The following is a 6,022-nucleotide window of genomic DNA, read 5'->3' as shown; positions in this document are numbered from 1 at the left end:
GATACATAACAGTTATACATGTTGTGTAGGTGCATGTGGTATGTGCATACAGTGTGTAGTGATCAAATCAGGGTAACTAGGGTATCCATCACCTCAAACATTTGTCTTTTATGCTGAAAACATTCTACTTCTTTTCTTCTAGCTATTTAGAACTGTACAGTACATTATTGTTAACTATAGTCACCTTACTATGCTTCTGAACACCAGATCTTATTCCTTCTAACTATATTTTTGTAGCCATTAACCTCTCTTCTTCCCTGTTCAGTGGATTTTTGAAGGAGTAGATAAATTTGGGGAAATAAAACATTAATAAAGAATTGAACCTAGATCTTACATTTCTTCTGACATCTAAAGACATACATTTCAAAAAGTTGAGTTCTGTTAGTGTATAGTAAATGTTACCCAAATACTGGAGCATTGTGATACATATGATATATAAAGATACATAAAAATATATAGAATGATGTAGGTTGTTAGAAAATGGATGAAACAGGGTACAACTTTTCCTGTGTAACTAGAAGCAACACATTTATAGACTATTCCTGTTGGAGTATAATACCATGTGTCAGGCCACGTACAAGAAAAAAAAATGTGATTCTCTTAGAAATGTTAACTTCACTGGTTAAAGGAGGATGAAAATAAAGTTTTGGAGTCTTTGAGTTCTGTGGAGTCTGGATCTCCAAACAGATTTTTAAGTTTTGTGACTGATAAGGTACTAAAAACTGAAGAGAGGTCTAAGGAATGTTGGCAGTGATACAGTTAGAAGAATTGTTGGACTATTATTAAGCTTACTGTGATAGCTAATTCGGATCAACCTGTTCCTTCTTATACTTTCTACTGTGGTTTTGGAACTTTTCCGGTGGAACACATCTTCCTGTTTTATTAGAAGCTTGTAGGGAAAAGCTTATGCTGATTTTTATTAAAGATTGTTTTATAGACAACTTCAAGGGACTATTTTCTAAGAAATGCTAGAAATTGTAGAAACAATTCTTAGAAAATCTATTCCAGAGAAAACATTTTTTCTAGAAGGATTTGAAATTGCCTATAAATATATGTACATACATAATATTTAAAAATTTTTTTCAGTAGGTTCTCACAGTAGTCTGTTAAGTGTAAAGTTACTATAAATATTCCTACAGCTGACAGTACCATGATATGTAAATCAGTTATGCCTCCTAAATAAAGTAGCCAGAAGAATTCACCACCTTCACCACAGTCAGTTGGCTGTGCTGTTTATTATGGAGGGAGTTGACAAGCGGGGTGATGGCTTTTATCTGTCTATGGAAAGTCCAGCAGAGAAGGTGTAGATGGTTGCAGTTTTTTCACAGAAATGTGATTTGTGCTGTTACCTTAGTTGTGAGAGCTAAAAGGCTCTCTGAGGATCTTAAAGTAGTGTAGGTCTGCTGGATATTTGTGTCTGCATCAGCAGGACTCTGTAAGTACAAAGGATTCTGAGTGGATATGTTAGTATGTTAGATGTTTTTTAAAAGTTAGTAAGTCAAGAGAGGTAGGCTTTAGCTAATGAGACTTTAATGGTTTTCTAAAAGATAGGAAATAGTGAGATTGTATTTATGGAGAAAATAAGAGATCACAGCCAAAAGTATATGTTAAAGTTTCAGAACTATATCAAACTCCACGTAAACAAATACACAGAACTCAACAGTACCTGGAACATTCATCAGATTCCTGGCCCATCTGGTTATTTTAATTGTGAGCATCTGGTTATTTGTCCGCTGGATAAAGCTTAGAGAAACTGTTTCAAATGCTTAAACAATTTGCCTGGGGAGGGCATGTATTTTATTATATTCTATTCTTTTTTTTTTTAAACCCCCCCCCCAAGACCTTTACACTCTATTCTCAAAATATGTCATTCTCTTGCTTCAAAGCGCTCATTGCTTCCCAAAACTCCTGATTACATGTTACAGGCTGTGCACAGTCTTGCTCTTAATCTGCTTTTCATGTCTCATTCCGCCACTAGTTCTTTTGTTAACACTGGCCTTTTTGCTGTTTCTGGAACATGCCAAGATATTACCCTTCCCGTTTCTTTACACTTGTGCCCTCTGGAAAGCCCTCCTTTACATCTTATAGCTCTCTTCTCATTATTCATATCTCTGCTGATAAATTACCATCTTAGAGAAATTATCACCCCATCTGAAATAGCCCCCTCAAAGTGAGAGACCAGCTGTAACCCAAGTAATTTATGTGGTGCTCAGAAGAAATAGGGATTCATATAGAGAAAGCAAACTACCTGCAGACACTGCCTAACTGCACATTTCACTCCTCTTCCACAGTCTGTAGAGGTGGGTGTATATAATTAGAACTAACAGATGAACAGAGATTTTCATCCACTTTGAGGAAAAGCTGTTTAGTTGAAACTCCCAACTACAAATGTGAACTAATAACCTAGATTTGTCAGTCATTTGAGGAAAATTATACTATGAAAGAGAGGTACCGGCTGTAGTTAGTCAACACTAAAGGAAATAGTATAAACTGAAGGTGATTTTAAAGTAAACATTACTATTAACTTTAGAGGAAATAAAAAGGTAAACAAGAAATGGAAATATTGAAATAAAATAATTTAAATGGACTGAATAGCGGAATAACAAGTATAAAGAATGAGCTGAAGGAATTTCTAAAAATTCATTGCAGAGGATGTCGGCAAACGTGGCAGAGTAAGAATGCCTGAAAGTTGTTTCTTCGACAAAACTAGCAAAAATTGTCAGCTTTTTCTGAATTCTAGAAATTAAACACAGGATTACGGCAATCTGGGAGAATTTATTCAAGAAGAGCAGCTTAATCTTAGCAAAGACAGCAAACTTTGTGGCATTTTAACTTGCTCTTTTCTCATACCTCCTTTCTAACTCCACAGTAGCCTTGAAAACTAATAGCATCTATGGCAGCAGTTCTCAACCTGTGGGTCATGACCCCTTTGTAACAATGAAAATACATCCTGCATATCAGATATTTACATTACGATTCATAACAGTAGCAAAATTACAGTTATGAAGTAGCAGTGAAAATAATTTTATGATTGGGGGTCACCACAACAGGAGGAACTGTATTAGAGGGTTACAGCATTAGGAGGTATAAGGAAGGTTGAGAACCACTGATCTATGGTGAAGATCAGCCACTGGAAGAGGCAAAAGGAGTTGGAGTGTTATAAAGTCCCATTCCCAGACAGTAGTCATTATTTTACTTAGCTGTTCCTTGAAAGGCCTCATTCACAAAACCATCTGTACTTGACCTGACTTGGAGCTCACCCAGTACAAACTACCACTTTCCCACTAGAGTGTTCTTTGAAAACAGAGGCAGTACAGAGGCATTGAACATCTTGAGTGCCTCATTGTTAGGGTAAATAATAGGCTAACCAAAATGTTTAAAAGAAAAAGCTGGTAAATGAGCTGTTTATAAAGGAATTTATAAAGTTCTGATATATTTTTTGGAATCTGAAAGGCTATGTACATGTGTAGAGCTGTGTATATGCTTAGGAAAGAACTTAGAAGGCCCTAAGCTCTCAGTTCTGCTTGATCTTGAGGCTCTGTGCAGGCAGGAAGTGAAGGCTAAGGCAGAGTTGTAAACTTTGTGGCTAAGTGTGAAAGTGTACCCTAACAGGTATACAAGCCTGTCAGTGTAGACTGGGATGTATTGGTTCCAGGCATCTAAGGAAGTCTCTGTCCAGTCATTCCCTGAGCATTAACAGAGCAGAGACTTCAGTGGCCTCATGACTTTACATAATTAGTTCAGAAAAGTCATTAAAGAAACAAAGAACAGTAAATAGTAACAACAACAAATACTGGACACTCTGATTTTCAGTCGTCACAATGCATATTTAAAATGTCTAGTTTTCAACAGAATATTAAAAGACATGCCCCCCCCCAAAAAACTACGCACACTCCAATTAAGAATTGTCCATACAGAAAAGAAAGTAAAATACAGAAACTGTCCCTGAGGAAGAGCAAACATTGGACTTACTAAGTAAGCAAAGACTCTAAATTAGCCATTTAAAATATGTTCAGAGAACTAAAGGAAGATAGGACAAACTTTTCGTCTTCTTGGTTTGCCATCACAGAATAACATAGACTGGATATCTTTAGATAATAGAAAGTTATTTTCTAAAAGTTCTGGAGATTGAAAGGCTAAGGTCTTTTTCTCTTTTTTTCTTTTTGAAATGAGTATCAGCTTCCATTTAGGTGTAATTGCTTCTGAATGACTGCATGTTGTACAGGTTTACCTTCAGTGATTTAAGATATGGGTAGAATTTTTCCAGCATTTCTATTTAAGTAGGGAAAGGATATCTGAAGGCAGACATTTTAAGTGAAAATAGGAATTTATACTATTTGACCTCATTTAAGTCATCTATCTAATGGAAAACTCTTCTGTTACAATGGTATCAGGTAAGAAAGCCAGCATTTTAAATTTATTCACTCATAAATAAACTGTTCTTACAACTGTGTTTACAGTTTTGTTAGTCAACATTTTAAACTTCTGTACTCAAATACAGGGGTCCAGTTGTGGACTGACTGTTTACAGTTTTATTTATGTGTTTGTATTATAGTCATAGAATTTTATTCAGCTTCATTTGTGATTTTCTTTTTAAAAATCTAATAGAGCCTATTATAATTTTTGAGGTATAATTTACAATACAGTAAACTTTTCCTTTTAAGTATATAGTTCAGCAAGTTTTATGAATTGTGTACAATTGTGTAACTCACCACAGTCAAAATATAGAATAGTTTCTCTTTCTCATCCCTAGAAAATTCCTTTTTGCCTCTTTGTACCCAACCTCTTCTCCTCTCCCCAACACTTGGCAACCTCTTTTCTGTTTTCTGTCCCTATAGTTATGTCATATAAAGAATGTCATATAGCCTGGGCACAGTGTAATCCCAGCACTTTGGGAGGCTGAGGAGGGAGGACTTCTTAAGGCCAGGAATTTGAGACCAGCCCGAACAACATAGAGAGACCCATGTCTCTTTTTCTCCTTTTTGTTTTAATTTCAGAATTTTAGAGAGTACACATTTTGTTTACATACTTTGTTTGAGTCAAAGTTAAAAGTGGGTCCGTCACCCAGGTAGAGTTTTCATTGTACCCAATAGGTGTGAATTTACTCACCCCCATTGCCCTCCTCCCCCAGCTTGATTTTCTTTGAGATTTACTTCCATATGTGTGTGTAAGTGTTGGTTGATTAGTGCCAATTTGGTACTGAGTACATGTGTTTTTTTCTTCCATTCTTGTGATGTTTCACTTAGAAGAATAGTTTCTTGTCAAAAAGGTAATAGATCACCATTTTTTTTTAATGGCTGAGTAGTACTTTGTAGTATGTGTATACCACATTTTATTCATTCATATATTGCCCAAGAAATTGGGCACTTGAGTTGTTTCCATGTCTTTGTGATTGTGAATTGTGCTGCTATAAGCGTTTGCGTGCAGGTGTCCTTTTTATAAAATGACCTTTGCTGGATCCAATGGTAGGTCTACCTTAAGCTCTTTGAGGTATCTTCATACAATTTTCCACAGAGGTTGTACTAGTTTGCATTCCCACCAAAAGTGTTTAAGAGTTTCTTCCTCTCTGCATCCATGGCAGTATCTGTTGTTCTGGGATTTTTTATTAGAGATCTCTTTCTCTTAAAAGAAAAAAAAATTAGGCAGGTGTAGTGTCATGCACCTGTGGTTCCAGCGTCTGAGGAGGCTGAGGCCAGAGAATTGCTTGAGCCCAGTAATTGTGAGCTTTGATCAGGCCACTGCACTCCTGCATGGGTGACAGATTAAGACCCTGTCTCTTTTAAAAAAAGAAAGACAGGGGCAGTGCCTGTGGCTTAGTGAGTAGGGCTTTGGCCTACCAAATATACCCATATACTGAGGGTGGTGGGTTCGAGCCCGGCCCCAGCCAAACTGCAACAAAAAGATAGCCGGGCATTGTGGGTGCCTGTAGTCCCAGCTGCTCCGGAGGCTGAGGCAAGAGAATCACCTAAGCCCAGGAGCTGAAGGTTGCTGTGAGCTGTGATGCCACTGCACTCTACTGAGG

The 6,022-nt window shown here is 36.9% G+C and overlaps 1 protein-coding gene across 3 annotated transcripts in view; it reads left to right on the top strand.

Moving 5' to 3' along the window:
* The window catches only part of EYA3 (EYA transcriptional coactivator and phosphatase 3), a 105,520-nt gene that overhangs the window by 8,643 nt on the left and 90,855 nt on the right, over window positions 1-6,022 (top strand). The window lies entirely within an intron of this gene.

This window comes from Otolemur garnettii, unplaced genomic scaffold (assembly GCF_000181295.1).
Source record: "Otolemur garnettii isolate 467f Iridium unplaced genomic scaffold, OtoGar3 scaffold00156, whole genome shotgun sequence".
Lineage (NCBI taxonomy): Eukaryota > Metazoa > Chordata > Mammalia > Primates > Galagidae > Otolemur > Otolemur garnettii.
Note: the sequence above shows the minus strand (reverse complement) of the source record. Positions and strands in the feature narration are given on the sequence as shown.